At 38.8% G+C, this 20,060-nt stretch overlaps 2 pseudogenes; one reads left to right on the plus strand and one right to left on the minus strand.

The window, feature by feature from the left end:
- Positions 1 to 4,257: 4,257 nt before the first annotated feature.
- Positions 4,258 to 10,203, minus strand: LOC137946382 (probable apyrase 7; annotated as a pseudogene).
- Positions 10,204 to 11,351: 1,148 nt separating this feature from the next.
- LOC137945220 (probable apyrase 7) lies at positions 11,352 to 19,634 on the plus strand (annotated as a pseudogene).
- The last annotated feature ends 426 nt before the right edge of the window (positions 19,635 to 20,060 follow it).

Raw genomic sequence — 20,060 nt, forward strand, 5'->3', positions numbered from 1 at the left:
GAAGTAGGAAGAAAAACATTAGGTGGAGAAAGAGGTCTAGCCAAGGAGAGAAAGGAAGCTGAAAAGGGTTGCTAGAGTTTGTCCTCCTTTCTTCGTAATATGTATAATTTATAGCCCTCTTAGAAAGGTCATTAGAAAATTATAAAGTTACCCTTTTCATAAGTTGAGAAAAAGGGAAAACATAAGGCTGAAAAATAAGAAAAAATAAAACTCTAGTCTCCCATAGTGTTAACTTTTCCAACTCCCCCTCAAGCTGGTACATATAATCATAAACACCTAACTTAGAACAAGTAGAATGAAGAGGTTTTGTTGCAATTTCTTTGGAGAAGATATCCACAACTTGACTTTGGGAGGAGACATGTTATGGACTTATAATTTCATCTTGCACTTTTTCTCAAACGAAGTGACAATCAATCTCAATGTGTTTTGTTCTTTTGTGAAAAACTGAGTTCAAGGTAATGTGAATAGTGGTCTGAAGGTCACAATGTACTTTTATTGATGTATCTTGTTGAAGCCAAATCCAGAGAGAAGTGATTTTAACCTTAACATTGTTGACCGAGCATTGACTCTCATCTTGATTTTGATAATAACAAAACTTAATTAATCTAACATTATAAATTTTAGCATTTCAGATACAATTCTTTCAAGAGACACAAAAATCAAGGTCTATGCAAACAACCAACAAAAGCTTCTAAAAGACCTCGAGCTACACTACCGTGTCAAAGTCATCTTGAAGAAACACCCTCGGAAAGAAAAGACAAATGATTGCAGACTAGAGTTTAGAAAATCTTAGAAAAAAAAAAACAGTCTATGTAAGAGAGCAGTCCCAAACCTTCAAACTTTAGGTACAATGGATATTTTTGGAGCCTAGAGGAAAAATGCATAGTCTACATGTTTTATTGATGCATACATATGTTTTAAACATGTCAGAATAACTTGTCATCAATTTTAATCATGCTTTGAAACATACACCTTATTGATTTATCAATATCTGCCAATGACCGATCAACCAGAATGTGCATAGGCCAAAATATAAAGCATGATCGATCAATCAGAACATGGCCAAACTAAGTTATAAAGCATGATCGATTATTCTTTGTGGATTGCAATCAATGATGTCCAAGCAATATAAAATTATGATGATCGATCAATCAATCACCTAACATTGATTGATCATAAAGAAGTTTGCCAGTCAGGGACCTAAAGCATGACCGATCATAGGAACACCATTGATCAATCATACTTGCAATGCTCAGCCAATAGGAATTATGATTGATTAATCAATCCTTGGACATTGATCGGTCATTAAGTTATTTTTGGATATAAATATAGTCGTTACACTCGATAGATCGATCAATACCTTATACTTATCGATCAATGTAAAGCCACCTTTTTGCAAACAGGCAAAAAAAGGCTAGTTTGGCATGGGGAACTTATAAATACCCCACCAAACGTTCTTTTGAGAAGTTAATGAGTATTTATTGGCATTCCTATAAAATTTAAAGTTCCCAACTTTGCAATTCCTTTCCTAAGTTGATTTTTGAAAAGAAAAAAAAGAATTCCTTGCAAATCCTTTCCTCTTTTCTCAAAACCTACTCCTAGCATTTATTTAGTCAATCTTCAAAATCATTTCAAAGTATGCATCAAAGCTAGAAGCTTGGACAAATCAAAGGAGAAGGTTGTCTCTCCAAAGTTTAAAGGGTGTAAGTTCTTCTAAAACATTGAATATAGATAGAAGAGCTTGGTAGAACTAGAACCTAGCTCAATCAAAAGGGGGATTTCTTGTAATTGTGTATTTGAGCATGCACGTAGCTTAAAAGATAACTGAAATATCTTTTATGTAATTCCAACCTAATAGAGCTTATATTAGTGGAATTTCCCAAACAGGGGTTTTTGGGCGATGAATACCAATAGGGGAACATTTATAACAAAACATTTGATGTTATTGTGGTATATGTATTTGCTTTACTTTTGCTTGTATTTACATTTATTTTAATTTGTGCACACTTGCTTTAATTGTAAAAACTCAATTCACCCCCTCAAGCACCTACATTTTGTTTCTTACTCCTTGAGGTCACTAGATTACCGCCAACCATAGTACAATAACCAGATGTACGTTTCTTGTCATCTAGAGAGTTTGCCCAATCTGCATCTGTAAATCCTTCAATATTTCCATATTCGTGGCATTTGTACAAGAGACCTTGGCCAAGAGATCTCTTCCAATATCGAAGTATTCTTTCCAAAGGCTTGCCAATTAAAAGTTTGTGGTTTATAGATGTACCGACTAACAACACTGGCATTAAAAGAAATACATGGTCTAGTTATAGTATAATAGATTAATTTCTCTACTAGCTTCTAAAATTTTATAACATCCACATCTTCACTTGAGTCAACACATAACTTTACATTTATATCCATAGGGGTATTCATAGGCTTATTGCCAATACTTGTCTCTCTCAATAAATCAAGCACATCTATCCTTTGGGGTAAAATAATTCCCTACTTGGATTTTAGCACCTCAATCCCAAGAAAATACTTCAATAACCCCAAATCTTTTATCTGTCTCTGCATAGCCTGTTTTCACCTACTGAATTTCATTTGGATCACTCCCTATCAAAATCATGTCATCTACATAGACAATCATAAGTACAACTCCCTTATTAGTATGTTTCACAAAATATGACTGATCCATAATACACCAAATAAAACCAGACTGAACTACCACTTCAATAAATTTATCAAACCAAGCTCTAGGTGACTATATTAACCCATAAGAAAGATTTTTTTTTTTTTAATTTTCACAACAACTCCTCCTCACCCACAAAACTAGGTGGTTGATCCATATTAACCTCCTCATTTAGATATTCATTCAAGATTGCATTCTTCGCATCAAGTTGAAGAAGAGACCACTTAAAATTTGTTGTTAGGGAGAGAAGAATATGTACTGAATTGAGTTTGGCCATTGAAAAGAAGGTCTCCTCATAATCAACATTGTATCATTATGTATATCCATTAACTAACAACCTAACCTTCAACCTTGTAATGCTGCCATATGTAGTATGTTTGATAGTGAACACTCACTTACGCCCCCACCAGTTTTTTTTTTTTAATCTTTTGGGAGATGTACTTAGTCCTAAGTATGATTTTCATACATGGCCACCATATTTTCCTCCACAACTGCCTTCCATCATGGATGTGTGAGAGCCTCTTGATGGGACAAACAATGAGATGACATGTAATTAGAGAGAGGGTGAGAAGTAGAAGGTTTTTGAGTGCATGACTAGAATTCTTTAGAAATAGCAATGGGTCTAGTACCATATGGAGGTCCAAATGGAACATGAAAGGGAGGAGAGGGTACTAAGCTCATCAAGTTCAGCAAAGTGTACATGTGAGTGATCAGCTTGCAAAGTAGAAGCCTTTGTAGAAGCAACTAAAGGCAACGGATCTTAGGCTTCTTGTATAGTATCATCCAATGACACCATAGGTCAAGGCATACATGTAGAAGAAGAAAACCAGGAGGACCACTAGTGGTAGAATAAAATGGTTGATCTTAAATGAACGTAACATCAACTGATAGATAGAGTTTGAATTGTGACAAATATAACATTTCTAAGTTTGAGAGTTGCCCAAGAAGATGCATTTCAAAGCCTAAGGAGCATACTCATTTTTAAGGGGACACACGTCATGAATAAATAAATGCAGCCAAAAGCCTTGTGAGGAAGAAGAAGTTCAAAGTCTTCTCCATAGACCCAGATTTTGATGATAACAAGTATAGGCTATTGATGTTTTTGGTTCTAAGTGTGCACAACATATGAATTTCTCAAAAGGAATCGACTCCACAAGAAAGGAGTCGGATACATGAAGCTACAGTAGGTCACAACATTCAAAATTACATTATCCAACTCGACCATAAGTTGATGGAGTCAATCACATGTCTGTGGAGCTAAATATAGTTAGCAACATATTAAAAAAGAAGTTCAAGAGTTCGTTATAAGCAATGGTTGAAAAATTGATGGAGTCAAACACATGATGAATGGAGTTGAGCACATGTCCCTAGAGCTGAATACAATTAGCAACTGTTCAAAAAGAAGTTCAAAAGGTTGTTACAAGCAATGGTTGAAGAAAACAGGAGTCGAGCACATACTATGCAGTTGAGCACACGCACAAGCAACCAAAAAATTCTAATCAAAATTCTCCAATGGAGCATACCTGCTGGCCCTCTTATCGAGTGAATAATCCAATCACTGCCTGGAGAAAAATTCTCCAATAAAATTTTAGGTGAACTGAACAATAACTATGCTGAAAAAAATTTACTTCAAGAGTGGCAAGCTAGAATTTCAATCTATTAAAATAATGAAGCAATAAATAAGCTGAGAAAAATTATAATTACAATAATTGAACCATAGGAGCACTGCATTCAATGAGCATCTTTGGCAACAAAATTGGAATCACCACAAGCTCTCCATGTCAAAAAGAAACAACAAATGCACCTCATGTGATTAGTGGATATTTTTCTTTTTGCAGACTCCCCAGGGAAGTAAACTTGCACCTGAAACAATTATGTTCAGTAGAAAATTTAGGATTTGAACCACTAACGAGTATGTTAGCATCCAGTAAAAAGAGCATGACATCTAAAAAACCCAGTTTTTCATTTCTGAACCAACAAAAGAAAGAATATAAATTTACTGGCCTTTGTCTTATGTTTGATTATCATTCACTTTCTCAAAGATTAAGTGGAAATTAGAGTCATTCTCAACAAACATACTTATCATGAATAAATAAAAATGCCACAAAAAAATTAGAGCAAAATGAACCAAATAGCTACAAGTATGCTATACAAACTCTACTTTAGGAACCAGTTCTCAGTACCAAGCGAGTGCATAGAAATGATGCTCACTCTTTTGTTTTTATTTATCTGTTGAAGTACTGTTGCTCTAAATTGAACAGCAGAAATGAAGGTAGCAGTAAGAGTACATGTTTAGTCTTTTCCCAAAGCAATTATTTTTAAAATAATCCAAGAAATAAAGGTCCACACCTTAGTTGTAGCAGGCATGCATGTATGTTAAACATTCACGAGATGAGATTCTGATAGTGATGAATTAAGATCTTCCCTTGATTGTGATCTCCTACTTTGAAGCCGCATCTGACCTCTGTGGGGGGCCCAGGAAGAGCCAGTTCCATTGTCAACGTGCAGCTGTCCTAAGCTACCTAGCGAATAACTGTGAGAAACACCACCACCTAACAGGTGTAAAGAATCAGTGACTTGAATGCTGCTGCCTCCCAGTCCATCACCCATGCCAAATGGTCTTTTTTGAGAGCCTGCCACTGTCGGACTTAATGGCATCTTTGCTCTTCCCTCTCCTGAAATCCACAAGGAAGCAAATAGTCTACTATGATTAATACAAATCATGATCTAAAAATTTAACTTTAAGCAAATAAGTATTTAAGAACAAGAGGAAGATGATGATGATGAAGGCATACTGATAATTGAATAACCTATGAAAATGAAATCTCTTTGGTGGTATAACTTTTTAGACAATTCTAGCCGATGTAGGTAGAATCCAACCAAGCCAATTCTTCCACCCAAGCTTGTCTCTTAAGTTTTCAGCTTGATCTTGATGATGAATGTGCACGGAGTACTGGACAATAGCTTCCCGTGAAAGACTCAAGTTATGCAGAAATATATAGGTCCTAGATGAAGGGAGACAAGAAGCCGAAGTTTATGACAAAGTGCTGAAGTAGTAGTAGTAAAAAAAAAACTTTATAAAAAAAAAAACAGTGATGCAGGAATCCTACTTGAAGGAGACAAAAAAGCCAAAATTATGTCCATGAGCCAAAAATAGGCCCTTTTAAAAGCTCTGTGAATGGTAATTAAAACTCGGATATTTTCATTTGAAGTAACAAGTTCAAAGTTGTCAATATCATCCTTCAGTATAAACTTTTAGCTAAGTTTATTTTCTTTGCTAATTTAAGTATCATGTTTAGAAGTTTATTTGTTTTAAGAAATGTTCAAAAGCACTTAATTGGAGAAAAATATGGATCCTTTCAAGCACTGAGATGAGGTGGAACCTAAAGTTATTTGCAGGGCTACAGGAAACATAAGAAATTCGCAGTCATGTCAGTAGGGAAATCACCTGACATTCAATGCAAGCACACTCTTGGATTTAGATGACAAAAACAAAAGATGATTAATATCAAGAATTCTCCAAGATCATCTAGGTATGAAAAGTCGCCATTCAAAGATTCAGTTGAAGCAGTGAGTCCTTACATAAATTGATGGGACCACTTCAGAAAGGAAATACCTGTACTTATTGGACTCCACCTCTGCAGACGGAAAGGAGATGGAATATTAAGAACAGAACTAGTAGTTGAACTTTGGCTGAAAAGTGGGAGATAGGGCAAACGGGAAAGCCTTGGCCCCCAGTTGTTAATGCATGATAAAGCACATATCAGAAGTATCAATGAGAAAACTAGCAAATCAATTAGAACTGAACAGCCCAGCTTGAAGGAAAATATCTTATAACTTCCCAGCTCCAGTTTGATAGAAAAAGTTTGCCCAGCTTCCAGTAAAGCAACCCCTAGTGTTCAAGTAATACTCCCAGATCCCAGAGTCCCCTGGTTATCTGAAATGTGCAATCCCTCTCTCAACAATGAGGCGATATATTGTGCTCTAAAGCAATATTGCTCAACAAAAGGCTGCGGAACCACACTTTTCTTTGCTGTATCCCAGTTGCTCTGGCAGAATTCCTGACCCTTTTGTAAGACATCATCTAGTGTAGCTTCAGAGGTTAAGTTAAAAAACCGAAACACAACATAAAAGCCCAACATTGCATAGAACAGTCCCGGTGGCTGTGGTGAATTACTGGTAAGAGCACATGGGTGAATTTCACAGTCTATTCCAGATGTTGCTTGAGACCATTCAGACAAATTTACTGTTATTTTAGCAAGCGCACTACATTCTTCCCAATGTGGGGCCCCAAGCAGCTCAACAGCTTTTCCAAATCTTGTCTGGCCAGTACTTCTCCCTCCAACTACTGGACTTCCTTCTTGGTTTAGTGAAGCACATTGGGAGCACATATATTCCTCTTTGTATCCTTGTTGTAAGCAAGGGTGCTTAATCATTATCTTTTCTTTATTTAAATCCAGTTCCTTGGTTAAAAACTGCTTCTTTACGAGGTAAACCACTGACTTATCAAATGCATCATTTAGACCATAGCCTTCAAGAGAATATGCAGTAAGATGATGATCGCTGGATCCAATGTTCAGACTTAAACTAGTGTCAGCACTCACAAGTCCATCAGTCTCAAAAGTGACTTGGAGTGAGGAACCACCCAAGTCAAGTGCAACAAATGTGGGTTTCTTTGGGTATGAACCCAACATACCCATGTTATAGTTAAGAGCTATCCGTCCATAATATGCTTCTTCCATTCCAGAAATAATTTTAACCCATTTTCGGTGACACAAGAGTGATGAATTTTTCAAAATGGACCAAGCCTTGTCAAGAAGCCAATCAGAATCTGAAGTTGGTAATCTTCGAACCCCAGCTGTGGCATACAGAAAGAGTGAAGTGTCTTTATGAGCCTTTTTGGGTATTTGTTTTTCAGCCTACCTCAGAAGAGGTTTTATTGCAGCCTTCAACCCAGATACATTTCTTACAAGTTTATCGAATCCTAGCTCAGTTTCCATATGTTGGTAAGCCTGACCAGTTTGTGCAGCGGATTTCTTTTGAAAATCTTCAGGCAATGACCTCAAAGTAATTGGAACTCCCATGGCCACTTTGGTTGACAGATGACTTGTACACATACGCCCTGGTTCCAGTACTTCCAAAATCAAGTACAATATAATAATGTGAAGTTTTATCATTAAACTGCCTCCAAACTGCATACATCAGAAAAATGAACAGTATCAGGCAAAGAAGCCCCACCACCACTCGGACACACTTCTTCCTTGAAAAGGAAGCTGATGCTGGAGTCTTATCTTTTGAAAAACTAGCTCCAAAGGCCTCTCTTTGCAAAGGACGAATTGGTTTTTGCATGAGATAGCCCACTGAATTGGTGATCAAGGTTGCCCTCTTCAGGGTCAAGTTTCCCTAACGTGGAGATCTCTTGGAGAGATGCAGAAAGTCTTAAACCAGATTTTTGGGTGGGTGCCAATAAATCAAACCGATGGCTTGACCCTACTGGTGACAATAAACCAGGTATAATAGATGCTCCAGTTGAAGAATTAGTTGTAGTAATATGGTTCACTGCAGAAGAAATAATGGAAGCAAGCTTACTTAAGGCCATTATTATGGCACTTGAACCGAAACGAGAAAATCAGTAATATGTTCTTCAATTCGTGGAACTTGCATCTTCCCACTGATCACCCAAATATCTGGAAACCGATTCAAAAAGAAAACCAAAAACTGCTTCATCTTTTCTCAAAGACTTAAACTACCAAGTTACACATGTTCCCTGTTTGAAGTGAAAATTTCTTGTTAGTACATGGGCTAAAATAATATATTAGAGAAAAAAAGGTAATAAATGGATCAGGAAACATAAAATACATATGCAGAAGCATATGGTAACAACCAAGTTACACATTTTCCCTGTTTGAAGTGAAAATTTCTTGTTAGTACACAGGCTAAAATAATATATTAGAAAAAAAGGCGGATCACGAAACATAAAAGACACAAGCAGAAGCATATGGTAACTATGAAAAAGATTTGTCACTTTCCACATTTCTCTCAATAGGGACAGGGAAGGCATTTAGGACTTGATATCTTAGATGTCCATGCAGCTTAAAACTTTTTCAATGATCGAGTCCTTCAGATCAACATCCAGATTATATTGTTTAAATTCTGCAAACAAATTTTCATCCACTCCCTGCCGTGCCACCATGATTACCTGATTGGTCATTTGATAGGTCACACCAGGACAATGGCTTATTCCAAACAATCAGTACACCAATTTGTAGTACACAGGTCATTAATCAGTTGACTAAAGATGGGTGACAGTGAATTTTGGGCAAGATCACCAACAATCCTAGTTCAAATCAAAGTACCATTATTTAAGTATTGAGAGAGAGAGTAACCAAATGCATTCTTCCTTCAACAAAAAAGCACTAAATGGTGTTCATGTCAAAATGCCTCCACTAAAATGTAGCTAGATATTAATTTTTCAGAAGCTGAAGCAGTATTACTTGCTGTGACTTGATACTTTTTAGTTTTCCTTTTTTAACTCAGAAAAACAAAATATTTTAGTTTTCTTTTGTTAGAAAGCAGTGTCAAAATTCATTCAAATGACTTGGAGATTTATCCAAGAAGAGTATGTCGCCTTTTGCCCAAAAAATGTGATCCTTTTAGTCAGAAAAAAGATAGAATCAGTGATGTGCGAAAAGCAAATACAAAATAATGATGTTACCAACCAGCACACTTTTCTTCACCAAAGTTCTATCTTGCATTGTATATGAATTTTTTTATCGAAATCTGTGTTCCAGTAGAGACAATCTTCAACTTCAACGAGCAACAACCGAAGCAGATGAATCCCACAAACTCTGGTCGCGGGATTCGATTTTTCGATTCTCGATGACCACCTTCCATGGTCAAAGAGAATGTCGAATCGTACATCAACAACAAAAATCTGTGCTAGCTAAAATCTTCATACCCGACGCCACGAACTTGGGTTTCGGCTGGAAGGAACTAGCGGCAGCTCTCCAGAGCCTCTCTGGAGCTGCCTCCAGCAATGGATCAGTCCCCTCCGGTGATGCCAGACAAATCTTCCCTACCCTCCGTTCCAAACCCCACCACACACAAACACCCCTGGCTCCATCGTAATCGGCACATCCCCCGACATCGTCAAATCCACCATTCTGTAATGGCTGATTGACGAACTCTACCTACCCTACACACCCATAATCTTATATCTCAGCTCCCAAACTTAGGCTTGTTCATTTTGGAACCCAGCAAGAGTTTTTTTACAGCTCTTGCTCTCCTCCCCCGCATCCCATTGGGCATCACCGGGATATCGGAGGGGAGGGAGCCTTCCAGCCAGTACGGCCAATGGCTACTGTCACCAACCTTCCTGCTGAACTGTGGCAAAAAACAGTATTCGAGAGCATTATCTCTGAGTTTGGCTCCATCATAGCCTACTCACTCACCGAGCACTGGCACCTCACTCACCGAGCACTGGCTGGCACCTCACTCACCGAGCACTTGCACCGTCTTGATGAGGCCTGGATTCTCATCAACTCTCTGAGTTTGATTCCATCATAGCCCTAGACCACTCACCGAGTACTGGCACCATTTTGATGAGGCCCGGATCCGGATTCTCATCAACCTTTTTTGTTTTTGTGAAGGCATTATGATGGATAATACCCGATTATTGATCCTTATCGATTTTGCTGCTAGGACTTCAGAAGTGTGATATTGAGTACCACAGTTGATCCTCAAGATGCCCCTCAGCCAGTCAATACGTTGGGAGCAGCATCTCTCTAGCAGATTCAATCCCCCTCGGGCCAGCTGGCATTGAAGCCATTCCCTCTCTCACCTTTCAGTAATCTCTGATCGTTAGGGAAGGTTTTCTCCCATTATTAATCTTGCTCTTTTTGAGTTTTTGATTTAATAAAATTCAGTATTATTTAAAAACAAATTATCTTTAATTGACGGTTAAGATGAGAACATCACACACTCAAGATTATAATGGGAGCCATCTCCAGCAAGGGGATCAATCCCCTCCGGTGATGCTCCGGAGAGCTGCGGCTAGTTCCTTCCAGCCGAAACGTGGCCTCGGGTATGAAGATTTTAGCTAGCACAGATTTTTGTTGTTGATGTACGATTCGACATTGTCTTTGACCATGGAAGGTGGTAATCGAGAATCGAAAAATCGAATCCCGCGACCAGAGTTTGTGGGATTTATCTGCTTCGGTTGTTGCTCGTTGAAGTTGAAGATTGTCTCTACTGGAACACAGACGAAAGAAAGTTTTGATCCGACTGCAGAGGAGATGTGGATAACCGGGCCGGAGTTCCGTACAACTCGCTTGACTGTTACTCTACATTTTCCGTAGCCGAAGCGGAAGAGGTGATTTCACTTCTTACGTCGGGAGATCGTTGTCTAGCTGTTGTCGTGATCTTCCATCGGAGACTCTGGAAGCTCGTCGGAATGGTGCTCAGTGATTTCCAACCTTCTGGGAGGTTTTCTTCCTTGTCTGGAAGAAGTATCTCTTCTGTTTCTGAGCGATGATGCTTCGTAGCGCCGTCGGCTGGGGTCGGAAGTGATGGCGGCAGTCCTGCTGGAGTTGCGATTTCTGGTGGGTAGGTTCCGGACACCCCGGGGGGGGGGGGGGGGGGGGGGGGGGGGTTGGGTGTTGTTGAATTTCGATAAAAAATTCATATACAATGCAAGATAAAACTTTGGTGAAGAAAAGTGTGCAGGTTGGTAACATCATTATTTTGTATTTGCTTTTCGCACATCACTGATTCTATCTTTTTCTGACTAAAAGGATCACATGTTTTGGGCAAAAGGCGACATACTATTCTTGGATAAATCTCCAAGTCATTTGAATGAATTTTGACACTGCTTTCTAACAAAAGAAAACTAAAATATTTTGTTTTTCTGATTTAAAAAAGGAAAACTAAAAAGTATCAAGTCACAGCAAGTAATACTGCTTCAGCTTCTGAAAAATTAATATCTAGCTACATTTTAGTTCAGGCTTTTTGACATGAACACCATTTAGTGCTTTTTTGTTGAAGGAAGAATGCATTTGGTTACTCTCTCTCTCAATACTTAAATAATGGTACTTTGATTTGAACTAGGATTGTTGGTGATCTTGCCCAAAATTCACTGTCACCCATCTTTAGTCAACTGATTAATGACCTGTGTACTACAAATTGGTGTACTGATTGTTTGGAATAAGCCATTGTCCTGGTGTGACCTATCAAATGACCAATCAGGTAATCATGGTGGCACGGCAGGGAGTGGATGAAAATTTGTCTGCAGAATTTAAACAATATAATCTGGATGTTGATCTGAAGGACTCGATCATTGAAAAACTTCTAAGCTGCATGGACATCTAAGATATCAAGTCCTAAATGTCTTCCCTGTCCCTATTGAGAGAAATGTGGAAAGTGACAAATCTTTTTCCATAGTTACCATATGCTTCTGCTTATGTATTTTATGTTTCGTGATCTGCCTTTTTTTCTAATATATTATTTTAGCCGGTGTACTAACAAGAAATTTTCACTTCAAACAGGGAAAATGTGTAACTTGATTGTTACCATATGCTTCTGCTTATGTATTTTATGTTTCCTGATCCATTTATTACCTTTTTTTCTCTAATATATTATTTTAGCCCATGTACTAACAAGAAATTTTCACTTCAAACAGGGAACATGTGTAACTTGGTAGTTTAAGTCTTTGAGAAAAGATGAAGCAGTTTTTGGTTTTCTTTTTGTGTCGGTTTCCAGATATTTTGGGTGATCAGTGGAAGATGCAAGTTCCATGAATTGAAGAACATATTACTGATTTTTTCTTTTGGGTTCAAGTGCCATAATAATGGCCTCAAGTAAGCTTGCTTCCATTATTTCTTCTGCGGTGAACCGTATTACTACAACTAATTCTTCAACTGGAGCATCTATTATACCTGGTTTATTGTCACCAGTAGGGTCAAGCCATCGGTTTGATTTATTGGCACCCACCCAAAAATCTGGTTTAAGACTTTCTGCATCTCTCCAAGAGATCTCCACGTTAGGGAAACTTGACCCTGAAGAGGGCAACCTTGATCACCAATTCAGTGGGCTATCTCATGCAAAAACCAATTCGTCCTTTGCAAAGAGAGGCCTTTGGAGCTAGTTTTTCAAAAGATAAGACTCCAGCATCAGCTTCCTTTTCAAGGAAGAAGTGTGTCCGAGTGGTGGTGGGGCTTCTTTGCCTGATACTGTTCATTTTTCTGACGTATGCAGTTTGGAGGCAGTTTAATGATAAAACTTCACATTATTATATTGTACTTGATTTTGGAAGTACTGGAACCAGGGCTTATGTGTACAAGTCATCTGTCAACCAAAGTGGCCATGGGAGTTCCAATTACTTTGAGGTCATTGCCTGAAGATTTTCAAAAGAAATCCGCTGCACAAACTGGTCAGGCTTACCAACGTATGGAAACTGAGCCGGGATTCGATAAACTTGTAAGAAATGTATCTGGGTTGAAGGCTGCAATAAAACCTCTTCTGAGGTAGGCTGAAAAACAAATACCCAAAAAGGCTCATAAAGACACTTCACTCTTTCTGTATGCCACAGCTGGGGTTCGAAGATTACCAACTTCAGGTTCTGATTGGCTTCTTGACAAGGCTTGGTCCATTTTGAAAAATTCATCACTCTTGTGTCACCGAAAATGGGTTAAAATTATTTCTGGAATGGAAGAAGCATATTATGGACGGATAGCTCTTAACTATAACATGGGTATGTTGGGTTCATACCCAAAGAAACCCACATTTGTTGCACTTGACTTGGGTGGTTCCTCACTCCAAGTCACTTTTGAGACTGATGGACTTGTGAGTGCTGACACTAGTTTAAGTCTGAACATTGGATCCAGCGATCATCATCTTACTGCATATTCTCTTGAAGGCTATGGTCTAAATGATGCATTTGATAAGTCAGTGGTTTACCTCGTAAAGAAGCAGTTTTTAACCAAGGAACTGGATTTAAATAAAGAAAAGATAATGATTTAGCACCCTTGCTTACAACAAGGATACAAAGAGGAATATATGTGCTCCCAATGTGCTTCACTAAACCAAGAAGGAAGTCCAGTAGTTGGAGGGAGAAGTACTGGCCAGACAAGATTTGGAAAAGCTGTTGAGCTGCTTGGGGCCCCACATTGGGAAGAATGTAGTGCGCTTGCTAAAGTAACAGTAAATTTGTCTGAATGGTCTCAAGCAACATCTGGAATAGACTGTGAAATTCACCCATGTGCTCTTACCAGTAATTCACCACAGCCACCGGGACTGTTCTATGCAATGTTGGGCTTTTATGTTGTGTTTCGGTTTTTTAACTTAACCTCTGAAGCTACACTAGATGATGTCTTACAAAAGGGTCAGGAATTCTGCCAGAGCAACTGGGATACAGCAAAGAAAAGTGTGGTTCCGCAGCCTTTTGTTGAGCAATATTGCTTTAGAGCACAATATATCGCCTCATTGTTGAGAGAGGGATTGCACATTTCAGATAACCAGGGGACTCTGGGATCTGGGAGTATTACTTGAACACTAGGGGTTGCTTTACTGGAAGCTGGGCAAACTTTTTCTATCAAACTGGAGCTGGGAAGTTATAAGATATTTTCCTTCAAGCTAGGCTCTTCAGTTCTAATTGATTTGCTAGTTTTCTCATTGATACTTCTGATATGTGCTTTATCATGCATTAACAACTGGGGGCCAAGGCTTTCCCGTTTGCCCTATCTCCCACTTTTCAGCCAAAGTTCAACTACTAGTTCTGTTCTTAATATTCCATCTCCTTTCCGTCTGCAGAGGTGGAGTCCAATAAGTACAGTTATTTCCTTTCTGAAGCGGTCCCATCAATTTATGTAAGGACTCACTGCTTCAACTGAATCTTTGAATGGCGACTTTTCATACCTAGATGATCTTGGAGAATTCTTGATATTAATCATCTTTTGTTTTTGTCATCTAAATCCAAGAGTGTGCTTGCATGGAATGTCAGGTGATTTCCCTACTGACATGACTGCGAATTTCTTATGTTTCCTGTTGCCCTGCAAATAACTTTAGGTTGCACCTCATCTCAGTGCTTGAAAGGATCCATGTTTTTCTCCAATTAAGTGCTTTTGAACATTTCTTAAAACAAATAAACTTCTAAACATGATACTTAAATTAGCAAAGAAAATAAACTTAGCTAAAAGTTTATACTGAAGGATGATATTGACAACTTTGAACTTGTTACTTCAAATGAAAATATCCGAGTTTTAATTACCACTCACAGAGCTTTTAAAAGGGTCTATTTTTGGCTCATGGACATAATTTTGGCTTTTTTGTCTCCTTCAAGTAGGATTCCTGCATCACTGTTTTTTTTTTATAAAGTTTTTTTTTTACTACTACTACTTCAGCACTTTGTCATAAACTTCGGCTTCTTGTGTCCCTTCATCTAGGACCTATATATTTCTGCATAACTTGAGTCTTTCACTGGAAGCTATTGTCCTGTACTCCGTGCACATTCATCATCAAGATCAAGCTGAAAACTTAAGAGACAAGCTTGGGTGGAAGAATTGGCTTGGTTGGATTCTACCTACATCGGCTAGAATTGTCTAAAAAGTTATACCACCAAAGAGATTTCATTTTCATAGGTTATTCAATTATCAGTATGCCTTCATCATCATCATCTTCCTCTTGTTTTTAAATACTTATTTGCTTAAAGTTAAATTTTTAGATCATGATTTGTATTAATCATAGTAGACTATTTGCTTCCTTGTGGATTTCAGGAGAGGGAAGAGCAAAGATGCCATTAAGTCCGACAGTGGCAGGCTCTCAAAAAAAACCATTTGGCATGGGTGATGGACTGGGAGGCAGCAGCATTCAAGTCACTGATTCTTTACACCTGTTAGGTGGTGGTGTTTCTCACAGTTATTCGCTAGGTAGCTTAGGACAGCTGCACGTTGACAATGGAACTGGCTCTTCCTGGGCCCCCCACAGAGGTCAGATGCGGCTTCAAAGTAGGAGATCACAATCAAGGGAAGATCTTAATTCATCACTATCAGAATCTCATCTCGTGAATGTTTAACATACATGCATGCCTGCTACAACTAAGGTGTGGACCTTTATTTCTTGGATTATTTTAAAAATAATTGCTTTGGGAAAAGACTAAACATGTACTCTTACTGCTACCTTCATTTCTGCTGTTCAATTTAGAGCAACAGTACTTCAACAGATAAATAAAAACAAAAGAGTGAGCATCATTTCTATGCACTCGCTTGGTACTGAGAACTGGTTCCTAAGGTAGAGTTTGTATAGCATACTTGTAGCTATTTGGTTCATTTTGCTCTAATTTTTTTGTGGCATTTTTATTTATTCATGATAAGTATGTTTGTTGAGAATGACTCTAATTTCCACTTAATCTTTGAGAAAGTGAATGATAATCAAACATAAGACAAAAAGGCCAGTAAATTTATATTCTTTCTTTTGTTGGTTCAGAAATGAAAAACTGGGTTTTTTAGATGTCATGCTCTTTTTACTGGATGCTAACATACTCGTTAGTGGTTCAAATCCTAAATTTTCTACTGAACATAATTGTTTCAGGTGCAAGTTTACTTCCCTGGGGAGTCTGCAAAAAGAAAAATATCCACTAATCACATGAGGTGCATTTGTTGTTTCTTTTTGACAGGGAGAGCTTGTGGTGATTCCAATTTTGTTGCCAAAGATGCTCATTGAATGCAGTGCTCCTATGGTTCAATTATTGTAATTATAATTTTTCTCAGCTTATTTATTGCTTCATTATTTTAATAGATTGAAATTCTAGCATGCCACTCTTGAAGTAAATTTTTTTCAGCATAGTTATTGTTCAGTTCACCTAAAATTTTATTGGAGAATTTTTCTCCAGGCAGTGATTGGATTATTCACTCGATAAGAGGGCCAGCAGGTATGCTACTTTTTTTTTTTTTCACTTTCTCTCTCTCTCTCTCTCTCTCTCTCTCTCTCTATACTGCCAACTTGGAAGGTTCAAAGACCTTGCTAATCACTTGACTAAACCATATTTTGTCGTTGAAGAAGATGTCTTTTATTTATAAAGACCTCTCATTAGTTGGCTCATTAATAGCATGAAAGAACATGTACACAATAACATAGTTTATCTTGAGACAACAAAAATTATATGGGGGGCTTGTGTTAAACTATATTCAAGTTTTAAAAAATAGCCTATAACAATTGTATGATGTTTTTCAAGTCATGTATAACACCAACCAAGAGGAGAGCTTGTATGAATATTTTGCATGTTTTGGAGGATTTATGCAAGAGAGGAAATTGGCTTAACCGTACTCTATGGACATTGCAATTAGGAAAAGCAAATAAAAGCCCTAGTTCTTGCCATTTGTCTAAAAAAAGAGAAGTCTTACCTTGAAGTGGCTAAAACACAAATTTTCAATTCAATTGCCCTATCATCATTTGATGATATTTGTGCCACTATGTTTCGAATATTGGTGAAAAATTCTAAAACTCCAGCCATACCTAGTAAAACATTTGTAATTTGTACTCAAGGTAGAGGAGGAAGCAACAACAAATGAAGTAGAGGAAGAAATATTAGAGGCAAAAGTTGGGAGGTGGGACCAATGGTACCTCGTTTCAAAAGTCAAATAATCATACTTGGTTTGAAGCTATTGTGGAACACTCATACATGTTGGAAGTTCCATGGCAAGCTAGGTTGCGCCATTACTAATCAAGCTATTATTGCATTTGCACCCAAGCCTGAAGGAGCACCAAAATTTTCCAAAGGTAAATAGGTCCTTATAGATGAGGATTTGAGGTCCTCCAAAATCTACCTACCTCTACTGCCTCATCTTCAACAAGTATGCTTTCTCATCTTTCTCAAGCTACTTCTACACCTTAGATTATTGACTTCGGACTTCTGAGCATTTTGATTTGAAATGTAGGCTTTTTTTTTTTTTTTTTGTTCATCTTCCTTGTTGCATGTTCTTCTAATAGGTTTGTATACATAGCCGGTGGATCTCAAATAAGGTACAAGGCATTGGTTCCTCTTCTCCTACATCATCTTTGCATCTCTCTAATGTTTTGTTTGTTCCAAAGTTTCCTCTTAGCCTTATGTCTATAAGTCAATTGACTAAAACATTTAACTGTCCTATGTCTTTTTACCCTACTCATTGTCTATTACAGGATTTGCTGACCAAACAAGTGATTGGTAGCGGCTATGAGCAAAGATGTCTCTATTTTCTAAATAATATGGATACTATTATTACAACTTCCTCCTTGAAACATGTTATTTAGTGGCACAATAGACTAGGTCATCCGTCATTGTCATCCTTACATTCTATAGTTCTTTCACTAAAAATAGTTACAAACTTACCACGTGAGGAGGATGGCTGGACGAGGGGTCGGTCAAGGAGTTATTTCCTCCCACCAACCATCTGGGGAACGAAGTAACTCCCACTCAATGACCACTCCATCTGATCCAGCACCTCTAGTAGGACAGCACCTAGGAAGAGGCGAAGATCGAACCAGTCTGGGGAAGCAGCACCGGCAGCAGCAGCAACGAAAAGGTAAACAACCGGAAGAAGAAGAAAAGAGGGAAAAGGAAGTTATTGACTCTGAAGATAGTTCAGGCGAGAGATGGCAAACTGTAATCTCGAAATCCTCACGCCGAAGGATCCTTGTGGAGGATCCGACCAGATACGAATTCCGGAATGGAAAAGCAAAGCTGACTTTTCGAAAGAGGAAGGAGAAGAGTGGGGAGGCCATCCAGATTCATGCACAAGAGGGGCGAAAAAAATCATACATCTCCCTCCCGATCTCCGCAGTCAGTTTTTTCCTAGACATTTTCAGGAAAGTCCAAGTAGGAAACATGGGAAGAAAATACAGCAGATCACTCCTCACCGGCGATCTGGAATTCCAAGTACACAGCCAGTATCATGGAGGACTTCTTCAATGCGTCATCCACCAAAGACGTGGCCAAATGATAATGGGTATGATTTTTCTCCCACAGCCCTCCACTTCTGGAATGGGTTGGAAACTCTTTGATCAAATTCTCCAGCAGCTAGCCACCCCACCAAAAATCCACTCACAACCCAGCGCTTCACACCAGTCAATTCTGTCGCTCCCACCGGATCCTCCACCAGAGAAGACTCAGGTTTGCGAAACCAATTGTCCAACACCACCACCAATACCACTCCCCCAATTCTCACCCCAGAAAAACCAATTCTCTATATCCCTACCAGCCCACATTGAAACTGAGGGCAAGCGCAAAATGTCCCTGGCAGTGCTTTTGGAAGACCTGGAAAATTTTTTCACCAGAAGACAACTCCAAGAATGGCTACAAAAACGAAATATCATGTCCACAGCCATCATCAAAGCTCATGAGAGGAGCTAGATCATCAACTGCCATTCGGAGGAGGACCGCAAGAGACTACATTCACTGAAGACAAAGACTATTTCAATGATCCTCCAAATGACCAATTGGAGCCCAGAACTCACAGCCCCCATCTCGGGGCAATGGGTGATCGTCAAAGGTCTTCCGGTGGAAATCCGATGCCGGCATACTCTGGAATGCCTCACAAAAGAATTCAGAGAGATTATTTGGGTCGAAAGCCAGCCAACGCAGCTTCACAAAGAAAAAATTTTCATCCGGCCAAAATCACCAGTAAGTGGTTTACAGTTTTTTCATATCTCCTGCGGAAAAACCACGATCTGGGTCTCCATGGAATTCGGAGATCTGGAAACCCTCTCGGCAGCCAACTCGGAAGAAACCTCACGAAACACAACCCAGACTCAGCTGATCCGCCAGTTGCTGACTCGGAAGCATCACTCGGAGTTCAATCGGACATGGGTTCCGAAAAAAAAAAAAAAAAAAAATCCAACCACACAAAAGCAATCCCCATATCCCGAAACAGTCCAATCAACACCAATTCACAGTAACCCTCTTAATGCCTCCGCCGAAAAAGATTCTATCCACATAAATGCCTCCGCCGACAAAATCCCATCTCTAAAATCGCCCTTGGTCACAGTGCCAATCCCCAATCCCAAAACATCTGGAATACACCACTCCCCAAATCCAAAATCTGACAGGATCTCTCAACCTAATCTACAGACACATCCTGACAAGGGGATTATTACTTCTCCATGCTCACATCCATCACTGTCAAACTCTACCTCACCTCGACACAAAAACCAAAAAAAGAAACACTTTCCCCCACATACCTACCTCTCCATTTACCAAAAACCATCACCACCCTCCCAAATCAATGACATTTCCAATGCCCCTCCGATCTGGCAACCTCGAGCCCCGCACCATACTTTTACACATAAAAAAAAAACACCTTTTCAACCATCAAATCCACAGCCGTCAACCACATCAACTTCCAAAGCC

This window comes from Aristolochia californica, unplaced genomic scaffold (assembly GCF_029961685.1).
Source record: "Aristolochia californica isolate CCGP_79_NKW_82.1479 unplaced genomic scaffold, dmAriCali1.0.hap1 SCAF_12, whole genome shotgun sequence".
Lineage (NCBI taxonomy): Eukaryota > Viridiplantae > Streptophyta > Magnoliopsida > Piperales > Aristolochiaceae > Aristolochia > Aristolochia californica.